Source organism: Mustela lutreola, chromosome 3 (genome assembly GCF_030435805.1).
Source record: "Mustela lutreola isolate mMusLut2 chromosome 3, mMusLut2.pri, whole genome shotgun sequence".
NCBI classification, from domain to species: domain Eukaryota; kingdom Metazoa; phylum Chordata; class Mammalia; order Carnivora; family Mustelidae; genus Mustela; species Mustela lutreola.
This window is the reverse complement of record NC_081292.1, coordinates 171,609,492-171,623,694: the sequence shown is the minus strand read 5'-3', so window position 1 is coordinate 171,623,694 and position 14,203 is coordinate 171,609,492. Positions and strand designations below refer to the sequence as shown.

General features: G+C 39.6%; 1 protein-coding gene across 2 annotated transcripts in view; it reads left to right on the top strand.

The window, feature by feature from the left end:
* Positions 1-14,203, top strand: part of DIS3L2 (DIS3 like 3'-5' exoribonuclease 2) — a 366,764-nt gene that overhangs the window by 79,195 nt on the left and 273,366 nt on the right. The window lies entirely within an intron of this gene.

Below are 14,203 nucleotides of genomic sequence, written 5' to 3'. Positions count from 1 at the left end.
TAAATTTTCCTTTTCTAATAATAACCTTTTCTCAGGCCCTTTTTATTCATGGTGCATCCATGAGACATCATAAATTGGAGCAGTCACAGACCCCTCTGGTCCTGTGGTTGCCTCAGAAGCAGGCCATGCAGTACCTGGAACTTCGAAGCATCTGCTGGGCAGACATCTAATGATTTGAGTTGTTCTCCTTGCTCCCTCTCTGTGATCTGTCTTCTTTGTCATATGCATTGCATTGATTTCTGATAATTTTTAGGATAGAAGAAAAGCTTACAGGGTACATTCAAACTTCTGTCATGTATTACTTTCCCACATTTAATGATGGGAGAACTGAAAAGACAAAGGCATGGGCATGGTGGCAGTCTTCACATGTTCTTGCTTCCTCTACAGGAAAACCTGGGCGACTTGTACCTCGTTCTGTAGGTTCCACTTTGGTGATTGGGCTTCCCTTGGCAGACAAAAATAGACCCTCTCTTTTTATAAAGCAGAGATCTGGTGGCAGAAGAAAATGTTTTTAACTGGAAAATATCCTGGGTTTCAGGCTCCATATATGTCTGTCAATTGCAAAGAAAAATGTGGTTTTTGACTATGGTTTTAAATAAAGGTCAGGCACTAGAATGATTTATAGTAGCAGTTTCTTTGAATTGTCATGTAGAACTGGCAACTTGTGGGTCCAAATCTGGGTATTTCTTTATAGCATTTCTTCAGATCTTTTATTTTATTTGTCTCAGTTCACTGGTATTGAGGAATATAGTGCCTTCAGTTGAGAGGTACTGGAGGGATTAGTAGAATGGGTTTTTAGGCTAGGCTCCTTGAGTTTGAATCCCATTTCTGCCACTCATCTGTATAACCGTGGGTGAATTATATAACCCCTCTGTGCCTCAAAGCCCTCATATATAAAATGGGAATAATTATAGTACCTACTTCATGGGTTTGTCATGAAGATTAAATGAGAATTCATGTAAAAATGGTGTCTGACCCATGGTAGCAGTTCAAGCAATGTCAGTTTTTATTACTAGCTTTTACAAAAATAGGAGAAATACTACCTTATATCAGAGCTTTGTCAAGACAAATTTGTTTTTATCTGATAGGGCTAGAGTAACTGACTTAGAATGGGCATTTGTAGGGTGTAGGTATGTTAATAATGATCAAGAGAGATATAGCTCTTGCCTTCATGGAGCTTTTAGTCTGATGGGGAGTGCAGGTAAGAAGAGACAGGTATTAATCACACACAGATTAAGGATAATTATGATTAATGCTGTGAAGTTAAGTGCAGAGCATTTTATAAGAGTCCGTTATCCTAGTCCTGATCCCCTAGCCCACCCCAGTTGCTGCCAGCTGTGGTTATATCCTCCCTTGATTTCCCAAAAGCACAGCTAATGGTTGGTTCCAGGTCCTAGGAAGGTAGATTGATTTAGGCCACTTCCTCTTTTCTGGAACACATGTAGCACAGTGTTATTGAGATCTAAGAAGACAAGAAGAGTGCATTAGGGCCTCGTTAGACTAAAGAAGTATTCCTAGAGGTCATTTGAAGGAGTAAAGAGGCAGAATTAGAGTGAAGATGATGCATAGAAGGAACAAGAAAGATGGTGGTTTCCTTTGACTTAAGGAGTGAGAATGGGTAGAATAGAAATAGAAGAGTAATTAGCAAATTGGGTGAGTCTAGAGCTGACCAGAGCAGCTGTAAGGTGTTGACTTGTTGGAAACAATAGGAATGGAGAGCACACAGTGGAGCACCTGTGGTGCTCTGCAGAGGTAGATGAGGTTGATTCAAAGAGAGCAAGGCCAAGTTGCCCAGCATCCTTCCTACCTTGGCTGGGCAAGGGATGGCTAAAAAAACAAACATATGATTAAATAAATTTGTTGAATTATTTTCTTTGTTTTTCACCCCATTTGTATTTTTAAAAGATTTTATTTATTTATTAGAGAGGGAGAGAATGAGAGAGAGCACGAGTGGAAGACAGGTCAGAGGGAGAAGCAGACCCTCTGCCGAGTCCAGTATGGGACTCGGTGTCGGGACTCCAGGATCACGACCTGAACTGAAGGCAGTTGCTTAACCAAATGAGCCACCCAGGCACCCCCACCCCATTTGTATACAAGCCCATCAAGCATAGCCTTTTCTGGTATTATCAGATGTACTCTTGCTTTGGGCAGGAAGCCTGAGAAGATGAGAGTAGTTTGGAGGTGAAGGTGTAGTTGTCAAGTTGTAGAAGGATAGCTTAGGACTTCGGCATTCTTATTTATGCCTTGGTGCCTTTGCTTCTAGACAAAAACCTGCCTCCTTGAGACTCAACACAGCAAAGTTGTGTTTTTTCCCAGGAGGCCTATGTTTGTGATTTTGTAATTCCTAGGTCACTGGAGCTAGTTAGGCATGTAAGATTTTGCTGAAATTCTTACAGTGTTTCTACAGTCCGTATAGGCAGGCTACATTAACACAGCTTATTGTTTTTCTGGTTTACAGTTAATATCTAAAGCAGAAGAGATTAAGGACCACATGGGAGTTTTAAGCCCGGGAGTGACATGATGTTATTTAGCCCAAAATCACTCTGGCTGCTATTTGGAGAATGGAATGTAGTGGGGGGCAATATGTGTTGGCATGGCCAGTTAGGAGACATATACTGGGTCATAACAGTAAAGATGGAGAGAGGTAGGGATACATTTTGAAAGTAGAGCTGATGGGACTTGAAGATGGATTTGAGGAGTAGGATGAGTAAAAGAGGGAGGACACAAGGATTAAATTCTGGTTTAAGCAAAATAGGTGAGTATGATGTCATTAATTAAAATGAGGAATATTAGGGACAAGCATGTTTGGGTGCAAAAATTGTGAGTTCTGCTTGGCCATGTTAAGTTTTAATTTCTTTTCAGACATGTTAATGGGATGTTGAGAATGTATGGAGGCGTAGATGGCTCATTACTCATAAAATCTACTAAACATTTAAGAAAGAAAGAATCCTGAGTCTACGCAGATGATTTCAGAAAATGCAAGAGGAAGAAATCTTTTTTTCCTTTTTTTAAATAAGAATTGTTATAATTTAATCTCTTAACAACTTTCCTATATAACAATACAAGAACTCTTTTTCAACTTATCCTATAAAGGCAGCATTGCCTTAATATCAAAACTAGGAAAAGACAGTATAAGAGAAGAAAGCTACAGACCAGTACTCCTCACAAACATAGTTGAAAAAGTCCTCAACAAAATATTAGCAGATAGAATCCAACAACGTATTATATGAAAAGGGTAACACAACATGAGCAAATTGATTTTATCACAGGAATGCAAAGTTGGTTTACTATTTGAAAAGCAATTTGATGAAATTCACTGTATTAACAGATTAATAAACACCATTTTCAGTCAATGTCATCATTTTAATAGATGCAGAAAATACAATTGTCAAAAGTCCACAACCATTCATAATAAAAACTCACAGCAAACTAGGAATAAAAGTTTATTTCCTCAGCCTGGCAAAAGAACACTTAAGAGATACTTAAAATTAACACCATTCTTAGTAAGGTAAAAGACTAAATGCTTTCTCTCCAATATTGGGAAGGAGGTAAGGTAAGAATGTCCCTTCTCATCCCTTTTATTCAACACTGTACTGGATATTTATAGCCAGTACAGTAAAGAATAGAAAAAAAGCATTCAGATTGAAAAGGAAGAAGTAAAACTCTCTTTATTCTCAGATGATATGATTTTCTACCTATAAAATCCTAAGGAATTGAACTAGTAATGAGATGACCAAGGTTGAAGGACAGAAATTTGATATTAAAAAAATCAATTTTACTTCTATATATTAGCAATGGGAAATTAGAAATTAAAAAATTTGATATTAAAAAAATCAATTTTACTTCTATATATTAGCAATGGGAAATTAGAAATTAAAAAATTTATTGAAGTATCTGTTTAATAGGATCAAAATTATGATATACTTAATTTTGACCAATTACAAGACATGTACACTAAAACTATGAACATCATTGGGAAAAATTATGTAAAACTTCAGTAAATGGTGAGAAATACCATGCTCTTGAATTAAAAGACTCAATATTGTTAAGATGCCATTTCTATTCAGATTGATCTATAGAGTAAGCACAATCCCAAAGAAAATCATAGCAGGCTTCTTTATAGAAATTAACAAGCTGGTTATAAGATTTATATAGTTGTGCAAAGGGCCTAGGATAGCCAAAACAAAGAAGAACAAAATGGGAGGCCGCATATTGCCTGATTTCAAGAATTACTATAAAGCTTTGGGAATCAAGACTGTATGGTAATGTCAAGATAGACATATAGATCAATAGAGCGGAATAGAGAGTCTTGAAATAGATCTATACCTATATGATTAATTGACTTTCTACAAAGGTGTCAAGGTAATTAAGTGTGGAAAGGATCTCTTTTCAACAAATATGTTATTATAATTGTGTAGTCATATGAAAAACAGTGAACTTGGACCCTTACCTTGTACCATTTGCAGAAATTAACTTGAAATGGATTATAGATGTAAATGTTTGTGTAAAAAGCACGAACTTTCTGTAAGAGGGGAAATTTTTAGTGATCTTAGATTTGACAAATATTTCTTAAATATGAAACATTAAAAAAATCAATAAATTTGAGTTAATCAAAATTGCAAACTTTTGCTCTTCAGTAAACACTGTTACAAAAAGGCAAACCACAGACTAGGAGAGAGTATTTATAAAACATTTATCTGACCAAAGACTTTTATCTAGACTGTAAAGAACTCTTTTAAGTCAGTGACAGACAACTATTTAAAAGTGTATTAAAGATTTGAAGAGACACTTTACTAAATAAGATATAGGGATAGCAAATAAGCATAGGAAAGATGCTTGACATAATCAGTCATTAAGAAAATGCAAGTTGGGCGCCTGGGTGGCTCAGTGGGTTAAGCCGCTGCCTTCGGCTCAGGTCATGATCTCAGGGTCCTGGGATCGAGTCCCGCATCGGGCTCTCTGCTCAGCAGGGAGCCTGCTTCCTCCTCTCTCTCTCTCTGCCTGCCTCTCTGCCTACTTGTGATCTCTCTCTGTCAAATAAATAAATAAAATCTTTAAAAAAAAAAAAAAAAAAAAAAAAAGAAAATGCAAGTTAAGGGGTGCCTGGGTGGCTCAGTCATTAAGCATCTGCGTTGGGCTCAGGTCATGATATCAGGGTCCTAGGATCGAGCCCCACATCGGACTCTCTGCTCAGTGGGGAGCCTGCTTCCCCCCACACCCCTCCCCCGCCGCCTGCCTTTCTGCCTACTTGTGACCTCTCTCTCTCTGTCAAATAAATAAGTAAAATCTTAAAAAAAAAAAAGAAAATACAAATAATACAAATTAAAAGCACAAGGTAGAACTATAAAACTGCTAGAATGGCGAACATTAAAATGATTGACCAAAACCAGTCTTGAGAAGGATATGGAACAACTGGAACCTTCATACACAGCTGGTGGGACTAAAAATTGATATAGTCACTTTGGAACACAGTTTTGCATTTTCTTAAAAAGTTAAGCACATACCTTATCATGATCCAGCCATTTTATTCCTGGATATGTACCTTAGGGAAATGAAGGCATTTGTCTGCATAAAGGTTTGTACATGCATTCATAGCTGCCTTTTTTTTGAATAGCCCCAAACTGGAAATAGCCCAAATGTCCATCAGCATGAAAACCAATTTTGCTATACCTATTCAATGAATACAACTCAGCAGTTAAAAAAGAAAAATCAATGGACTGCTGATATATGCAACAACATGGATGAATCTCAGAATAAATTATGATGGATGAAAAAGGCTAAGCAAAAAAGAATACACTCTGTATAAGTCCATTTATATAAAACTCTAGAAAATGCAGACTAATTTGTATGGACAAAAGGCAGATAGATCATTGGTTGCCTGGGGCAGGAGCAGGAGAGATGGATTACCACGGGGCCCCAAGGCAGCTTTGAGGGTGATGGACATGTTCATGATCTTGATGGATAGTTTAAAAAAAAATAAAATTTAAAAAAGAAAATGCTGGTTCTATGATAAAGTCAATAAATTGATAAGCCTCTGGTACAACTAACAAAATGTAAAAAGGCACAAGTCACCAATATCAGGAGTGAAATAGCAGATATCACATATTGCAAACATTCAATAGACAACTTTTGTGAAACAAAACAAAATTTCCCAGCTGTGCCTGGTTTAGAGCAAAGGCTGATGCATTCTGAGGGTGTAGAGGGGCAGAGGTCCAGTGAAATGGGTGTCAACAACCTCAGGCTTTCAGAATCCATGGGATCTGCTCAGGTCTACGAAGATGTATTTTGATCTAGTGGATCCTGAGCCCCGTCTTTATTGATAACATCCTCTTGGGTGGGGATTGCTGTGGATACAGAGTGAGGCTTAGACTGGCAAGGAGGACCCTTTGAGTTGCTGGTAGTAGATGAGGGGAAGTGAAGCCCTCTTTAGCTTTCAGAAAGCAAGGGCTCCTTGCTTATTCCTTTTCTGTGGAGCTCCTAAGGGTCTTCACAGTGACTGCCTGATAATTGCTTTTCATATAAGCAAGCCCATTAGGTATATCCCTTAGGCCTCATTAGTTAAGAGTATTTCACAGCTTCCCATTCTGAAGCGGGGAGACCTGTGACAGTTGTTGGTGACAGGGTCAAACTAGAGAGAAGAGAATATTCAGACTGTTCTCAAGCATCCCTGACATGTAGGATATAAACATCTCAAAGCATACTGGCCAATTGTATTACAGGTTTGTTAGTACAAAAGCATATTGTTATCAGAGGAATTTGTAGTCAATGGTGTGAGCGAATGTGAATTAATTGGATTATTCATCTTTGCTTCTTTATGCTTGTTGTGCTGCTCACCCCTCTTGGGTATGTAAACTACAGGGCCTTTGGGGTTTTAGAAAAAAACAACAATTCTTTTAGCTGTAGTAGTAAATAGTCAATTTCTTTCACAGCATGTTTTTTTGGCAAAATAGATAGCTGTGAAAGAATCAAGCTGTGAGGCAATCATAAACAATAATTCGCTCTTATATAACAATTTTAATTTCAGAATTCTTCCATGTTTATAGCATACGTGTGTAGTTTTTATTACAGACATCTCAAGAAGGATAGTTGAGGGGCAAAAGATAGTTTCTTCACTTTGCCAGTTGGGACATTAAGTGACTTGTTTGAGAGCTTGGAGCTTTTGGCAGGACAAGGGAGTGGAACCCAGATCTCATGACTTTTAGCTTATGGCTCTTGTAGGGTTTATTTTTCCCTTGTCTCTTTTTGTGTGTGTGTGTGTGTGTGTGTGTGTGTGTGTACGTGTGCGTTTTTCTAGGGAGAGGGTCTGTGGTTTTCCTCAGGTTTTCAAAGTCTGGGAGACATGTCCTCCAAAGGACTAGGCTGTTTCATGAATCCTGGGGATTCTGCCTAGAACTGTGTACCTACTGGCTTCTCTTCCTCCTGCCAGCCTGTCCCATGTTTAAAGCTGGAGGTACTGTCTGGAAAAGGTCCCAGGTTTGCTGTTAAGGAGCTTGTCGGCTGGCTGGGATGGGAATGGAAACAACTGTAGTATGGTTTGCAAAATAGCAAGAGAAATACATGTTGTCATGGGAGTACCACACTCTGTGAGAACTGGGGACGATTTTCTAGAGGAGGTTATATTTGCAGAGAGGTTTGAAGGATGGTTTGGTTTTGTTTAAGGATGAGAATACCTTGGGTTGAGAACAATTGGGCAAGAGAGGACTGTGGACATTTCCACTTTCAGAGAGGAATATGTGGGGTAAGGCTCTCTCTGCCATGTCATTGGCTGAGGGCTGCGGCCCCTCTCCTGGCTCCCTGGATACTGGTAAAGAAAGCAGTTCCGAAGCTCCTGCCCTCCAGGGAGACCAACAGCCTTGGCCCCTTTTGCAGAAGCCCACAGATACTGCTCTTCTCTGTAAATGCCCCTCCATTTGCAATTGATCTGATCTTCGCCCTGCCTCTTGTACTCGCTTTCTTTTTCCCTTTCTTTCCTTTGTCCCATCAAGGTCACTCATACTCATTAAACAACCTTGTCCTTCATCTTTTATTAACTATAATAAGCTTATCCTGTTATTTTCCTTCTTTTAATACTCCAGGATAGTACATCACAAGTAAGCATATATAGATCCTATGGATGCTGGATGATTGCTAACTTTTCAGTGCTTACTGTATACCAGGAACTGTATTTAGTGCCCCCACACCATTCAGTCTGCTGTTGTCTCTATCCCAGTTTTGTAAATGAGAAACTCGAGTCATAGCTTACACATTTTACTTGTTTAGGTAATATATACGTAGGGAATGGCTGAGTTGGGATTCAGATTCGTTTCTTCTTATTTCATGATCTCATTGCTATTTGTTATTTCAGAGATCTAAAGAAGAGAGTTATTAAATCTATAGCTAGATATTGTCAAGTATCATAAAAATCAACATAGATCCAGGAAATTATAATACATGCCTTAGCATTAGGTAGTATCTTGAGTTGCCATCATGGGTAAAAAGGATGATTTTATCAATTGAAATGACCAAAGGCCTAGTATTAATTCTTAGAAAACAGACAACTTAGGAAAAATTAACTAGAGTTCTAGTGGGTTTTTTTGTTTTGTTTTTATTTTTTTAAAGATTTTATTTATTTATTGTGGAGAACAGAGAATGAACCATCAGTGAGGGGAGGGAGAAGGAGAAGCAGACTCTCTGCTCAGCAGGGAGCCTGATGCGGGGCTTGATCCCAGGACCCTGGGATCATGACTTGAGCTGAAGGCAGGTGCTTAACCAAGTGAGCCACCCAGGTGCCCCAGAATTCTAGTGGTTTTATCTTAAGACTAGACAAGTATGATAGCTTCTCAGGGCATTATGAAGGCAGGTGTTGGGAATGTGTTGTAACCTTACCAGACATCTTCTTGAGGTAGTGCATCAGATACTGAGAGAGCTGACCCAAGTATAAAGTTAAATCAAGAGCTACAGCTTGCTGAACAAGCGGTTACAGATCCAGCTATTATCCTGCGCCAGCAGTAGATCACAGATTCCTGGGGGCATGTGGCTCAGATATTGAGAAGGCAAGTGGGCAGTTGTCATGTAAGAGGTCGGTCCTTCTGGCGCTTTGGGACAGAGGCCTGAATTCAGAGATAGGGACTCTCTTATTGTGAACAGACTGGTAGAGGCAGCCACCGGGCTGGGAGTCAGGGATTGCCGAGCTAGGAGAATTGGCTAGAGTGGTACTGAGAGCAAGAACCAAAGCAGAAGACCAAGCCTGGGAGCCAGAATTCTGGGCCTCTTTTTGGTTGTACCAAGGGAGATTTGGGAGCCCAGAGTTAAGTTCTGGTATCTTGGAGCTAGGAGGTGGGTTAAAAGCTAAGGTCTCCTATAGGAGGAGCCAAAGCTGTTTAAATACTGCCTACCTTGCTTGACTGGGAACTAGGGTGAGCAGCTTAGTTGATGCAGCCATAGTGAGTAACCCAGAGAAAATCAGAGTAAAGGAGAAAAACAGGAGCATATTAAAATGAGACTCAATTATACCATTCCATAGTGTGAAACGGAATCTGACTAGCTCAAGAGTCAGGGCTGGGCTTCAACTGAAATTCCTACTTGTTGTGTAAGGACCTATTTAGCAAGTGGCTTTCATTAAAGTTAAACTGTCCCGGCTCCCCTTCCCCCAAGGGATTTACTTGGAGACAAGTCCTGGAAACCAGCCTCAGGTAACATAGCTCAAATACAGGGGTGGGTCAGGCCAGGTGGAGACATCCGATTGGTGGGGGTATGCATACTGTCTCCCTGGTTATCAAGGAGTATGGACCGCGCCCTTTGGGAGCCTTTTGGGCGCCAATCCCAACCAAGGTGATAGGCTGGGTCAAATGTCTATTAGGGTAAATTGTAACTCAGTTGGTCACCTAGCATCACTGTGGAGTTTCCTGTGTGTGTTACAATCTCATTGGCCACCTGTGCCTGGCCAGGCCTGACTGCATGGCCTTTGCCCTCAAAAACTAGTCTGTGAAACAGAGAAGGGTCGCTCCTCTCTTGTAAGAGGTGCGTCGCCGAACATTGGGTTAGATTCTTGATGCTTGGCGTGAAATAAAGCTTTGCTTGACCTTCACTTTGTATCAGTCTCGCTCCTTTAGTCACGGACCCATTATTGGGGCATAACAGTTGAAAATTTGCTTCAGGGGTGCCTGGGTAGCTCAGATGTTAAACGTCTGCCTTTGGCACAGGTCATGATCCTGGGGTCCTGAGATCAAGACCTGCATCAGGCTCCCTGCTCGGCAGGAAGCCTGCCTTCTCCCTCTCCCACTCGCCCTGCTTGTGTTCCCTCTCTCACTGTGTCTCTTTCTGTCAAATAAATAGATAAAATGTTCAAAAGGAAAAAAAAAAGGAAATTAGCTTCTATATATTTTTTTGTCTGAATACTTAAAATTATGGTAAGAAAGGCTGAAGTTGATTTGATATATTGATACCCACTGGGAACCTTAATGCTGTTCATTTATCCTCCAGATATCTATTGAGTACTTCCAGCAGGACTGAGAAGATACAGTCGGAATAAACCAATTAAGCAGTTTGTTAGCAAAGTCTAATTTCCTCTTGGGATAGGATTATTTCACTTAATTTACAACAGAGCAAAGTCTATACATGAATTAAGGAGGGTGGAGAAGCGGGGATAATTATTCTATATTTTCTAAAATGTCTATGACACAGTCACTAAGAAAACTTATTTTTATGCAAACTTATACTTCAGCAGAAGAATAATAGAAGTATGGATGGGTATTTTAGAAGAGATTGGCACAGAAAGAAATAACGAGTTTGAAAGAACAAAGGAAGTGTTGATAGGAGTTACTACTCTTGTTCTAAATGAAACAAACAAAAAAAAATCAAAGTGCACATTTAATCCCCAATTTTCAGGGGCTGTTCCAGACTTTCTTATGGTCACATGAAATTGGTCTCATACAGTAAATTGTTTCCTTTGACAACTAGCTTTTCCTTCAAGTGATTGTTTTAAAGTTTTGTCTTCCAAGTTCTTCTTTAAATATGCACCCATCATACTAGATTATATTTAATCCAATCTCTTATATAACCACTATCATTTTGGATTGTTCTCAATTCCAGTGGAATTAGGATTTCTTAGAACTGTTTGGTTTCTTGGCCCATATGGCAGGCCTGAAAAAGACTTGGAAGGTACTTAATGATGGAAGGCAAGGTCTTTGAAGCCTCCACCCACAGGAGTATGGTAGGTAAGGTATATCTACTACCATGATCAGATTTTCCCCAAATTGTTATATACACAAGCCTATTTTTAACAACCCTCTTTTCTTCTTCATTATTGCCAGCTCTGGGATCAAATATTTCAGGTTCTTGCCTGCTCTAAACATGCCTTCAGATCTCCATAATTCAAATTGAAATGTCTGAAATAAGGAATGTATCATTTAAGGATAGAGTAGCTTATTTGTGCTGGGAAACTCCCAATTAATATTTCAGGATTATTTGCTAGAAAACTAATTCAGTCCTTTGTAACTCCATGGAGATGGTTTCGTGAAATTCACCTTCATTGTACAGAATGAATTAATGTAGATAAAGGACTTAACAGCAATGCTGGCACATTTTAATTGCTTAAGAAATGTCACATACTATTATTATTCTTCCCTTAGTTTAGCTAAGAGCACATAGTAACTCAAATTTACTATTCCCAGCTCTTGGAATTTACCACTGATAACATTTATTCATAGTAAGTATAAAATGTTGATGTAAAATGTTGATGTGTCACTATGCATTCCTTTGAAGTGTCTAAATTGCTGCAAAGTTATATGGTAGATAAGGTAATACTGTGGAGCAACAATTTTTTTTTTTCTTATGCTCTTTGCCCATCAAGATCGCCTAGGGCCTTGCTTTTTATTATCTTCACCCCAGAGCCCAGGCTGAATGGAATAGCTGCTATCAGGAACGTTCCCCTTTTCTGTGGCAGAAGAAAACTGGGCCCTGGACATTTCAAATGTCTTTGCCTGGAAATGACTCCATCAGTTCTACTTACAATCTTGGCTAGAATGATTCACCTGGTCCTCCCCAACCTCAAGAAGGCCAAGAAATGTCATCCTCCCAAGTGTCTGCAAGTAGGGATTGCAGGATATAGCTGGTGAATTGCCCTAATGATGATCCCTGCATTAATTAGATTGCTCTTAACATTGCGTTCTTAATAGCCTTGATGAGTATATGCCATTGGTCATTGGGGACATCAGGCAACAGTTTCTGTATCTCTTACTGCAAATTCATCCCCACTAATGAAAAAAGAATTCAGAAATAGCTGGAAGATCTAGGTGGTCTTTAAGATCACCTTTAGTTATGTAATTCTGGCTTGAAAGTAAAATATGCGATGCAAAGTAAATTTGTTCATCCTTGAATTAAGTTAATGGTACAGTTTTTGTTTGTGAAAGGCAAGGAAGTTAGGTTTTAAGGGAATGTACTGACATTTGGTAATATTTACAAATTACCATTGCTAGTAGTATTGTGAAGTTATTGCTTGCTACTGCTGTTGTTAAATCTTTCAGCTTTTAGAAATTGCAAAAGGTATATCTTATCCCATGTTTTATAGAAACTAGTAATGATTTATGGCATATATATATATATATATATATATATATATATAACTAGATTATAAATTTAGGCAACTAGGGAGAGGGACATGGTAGATTTGGAGAAGTACAGAGATTTTAGTGTTTTGGAGCTTAAAATGTAAAGTAGAATTTATTGTGGCAGGAGACTAGGCCACATGGTAGATGATGTTCGGGAGGATAGGGATCTCACGTCCTGAAGTGTTTTCGTGCTGGTGAAGGAATTTAGCTGTTGTCATCCGGGCACTAGGGAGCTTGAAGGAGGTTAAGAATGGGTGGTGAGTCAATGGAATACTATGCAGCCATCAAAAGAAATGAAATCTTGCCATTTGCAATGACGTGGATGGAACTAGAGGGTATTATGCTTAGTGAAATAAGTCAATCAGAGAAACACAACTATCATATGATCTCCCTGATATGAGGAAGTGGAGATGCAACATGGGGGGTTAAGGGGGTAGGAGAAGAATAAATGAAACAAGATGGGATTGGGAGGAAGACAAACCATAAGTGACTCTTAATCTCACAAAACAAACTGAGGGTTGCTGGGGGGAGGGGGGTTGGGAGAAGGAGGGTGGGGTTATAGACCTTGGGGAGGGTATGTGCTATGGTGAGTGCTGTGAAGTGTGTAAACCTGGTGATTCACAGACCTGTACCCCTGGGGATAAAAATTTATGTTTATAAAAAAAAAAAAAGAAAAAGAATGGGTGGTGAGTGATTCAAGAATAAAAGACCCAGAGGTACCTGGGTGGCTCAGTTGGTTGAGCATCTTAGCTACTGATCTCAGAGGTCATGAGTTCAAACTCTCCCTTGGATCTGGAACCTACTTAGAAAAAGGAAAAGACCCAGAGATGACAGTTACAATTGTTTTTGATGTGAGAGAATCATGACCTAACTATATATTATCTTAGGTTGGGTTTCCCAGAGATGGGGCCCCTGGTGGAGTTTCTTGCTCACATGAATGTGTCTTTGTGAAAGATTTTTAAAATACCTAAGTAACTTAAAAATTTAATTAATAGAATCACAACATGGATCCAGAGTTAGCATTTGAGAACGTGTTACTGAGAATGAACTAGACCGATGCTGGATGCAGGTGCGTCTGGGTGGTAATAGGGTGAAGTGGGAGCACAGCACACAGAACCGAGCGTGCAAACAGAGAGCTGCTCTGTGGAAGACCAGAATCAGGTGTTAGCAGCACAGTCCACTGGGTACAGTTGGTCAGGAGCAGGGAGATGTCCCGATGGTGATTTTTTTTGGTAGCGTATCCTAGAGTAGGAGTCGGCAAACTTCTATAAAAGCCAGATAGTAAATGTTTTAGGCTTTGCTGACCGTGTTTCTGTTGCAACTTCTCAACTCTGCCTCCATAGTGTAAAAACAGCTATGTATTAGTGAAACTTCATTTACAAAGATGGCTAGGTCTGGCTCATGAGCAATTGTTGGCGGACCCGTGTTCTAGAGGTGCGGTTAGACGTTGTGAAGGCCGTCGCTGCCCCTGCCCTGGCAAAGCACTGTGGGCACCTCGGCTCAGGCCCCTTGCTCTCAGCCTAGCAGCACGACAACTGTGTCTTCCTATTTTGACTCCAGGGCAGCAATTCAAGCTTTTAGTTCTTGAGGCTTTCGTTTTGAGTCAGAAATTCTGA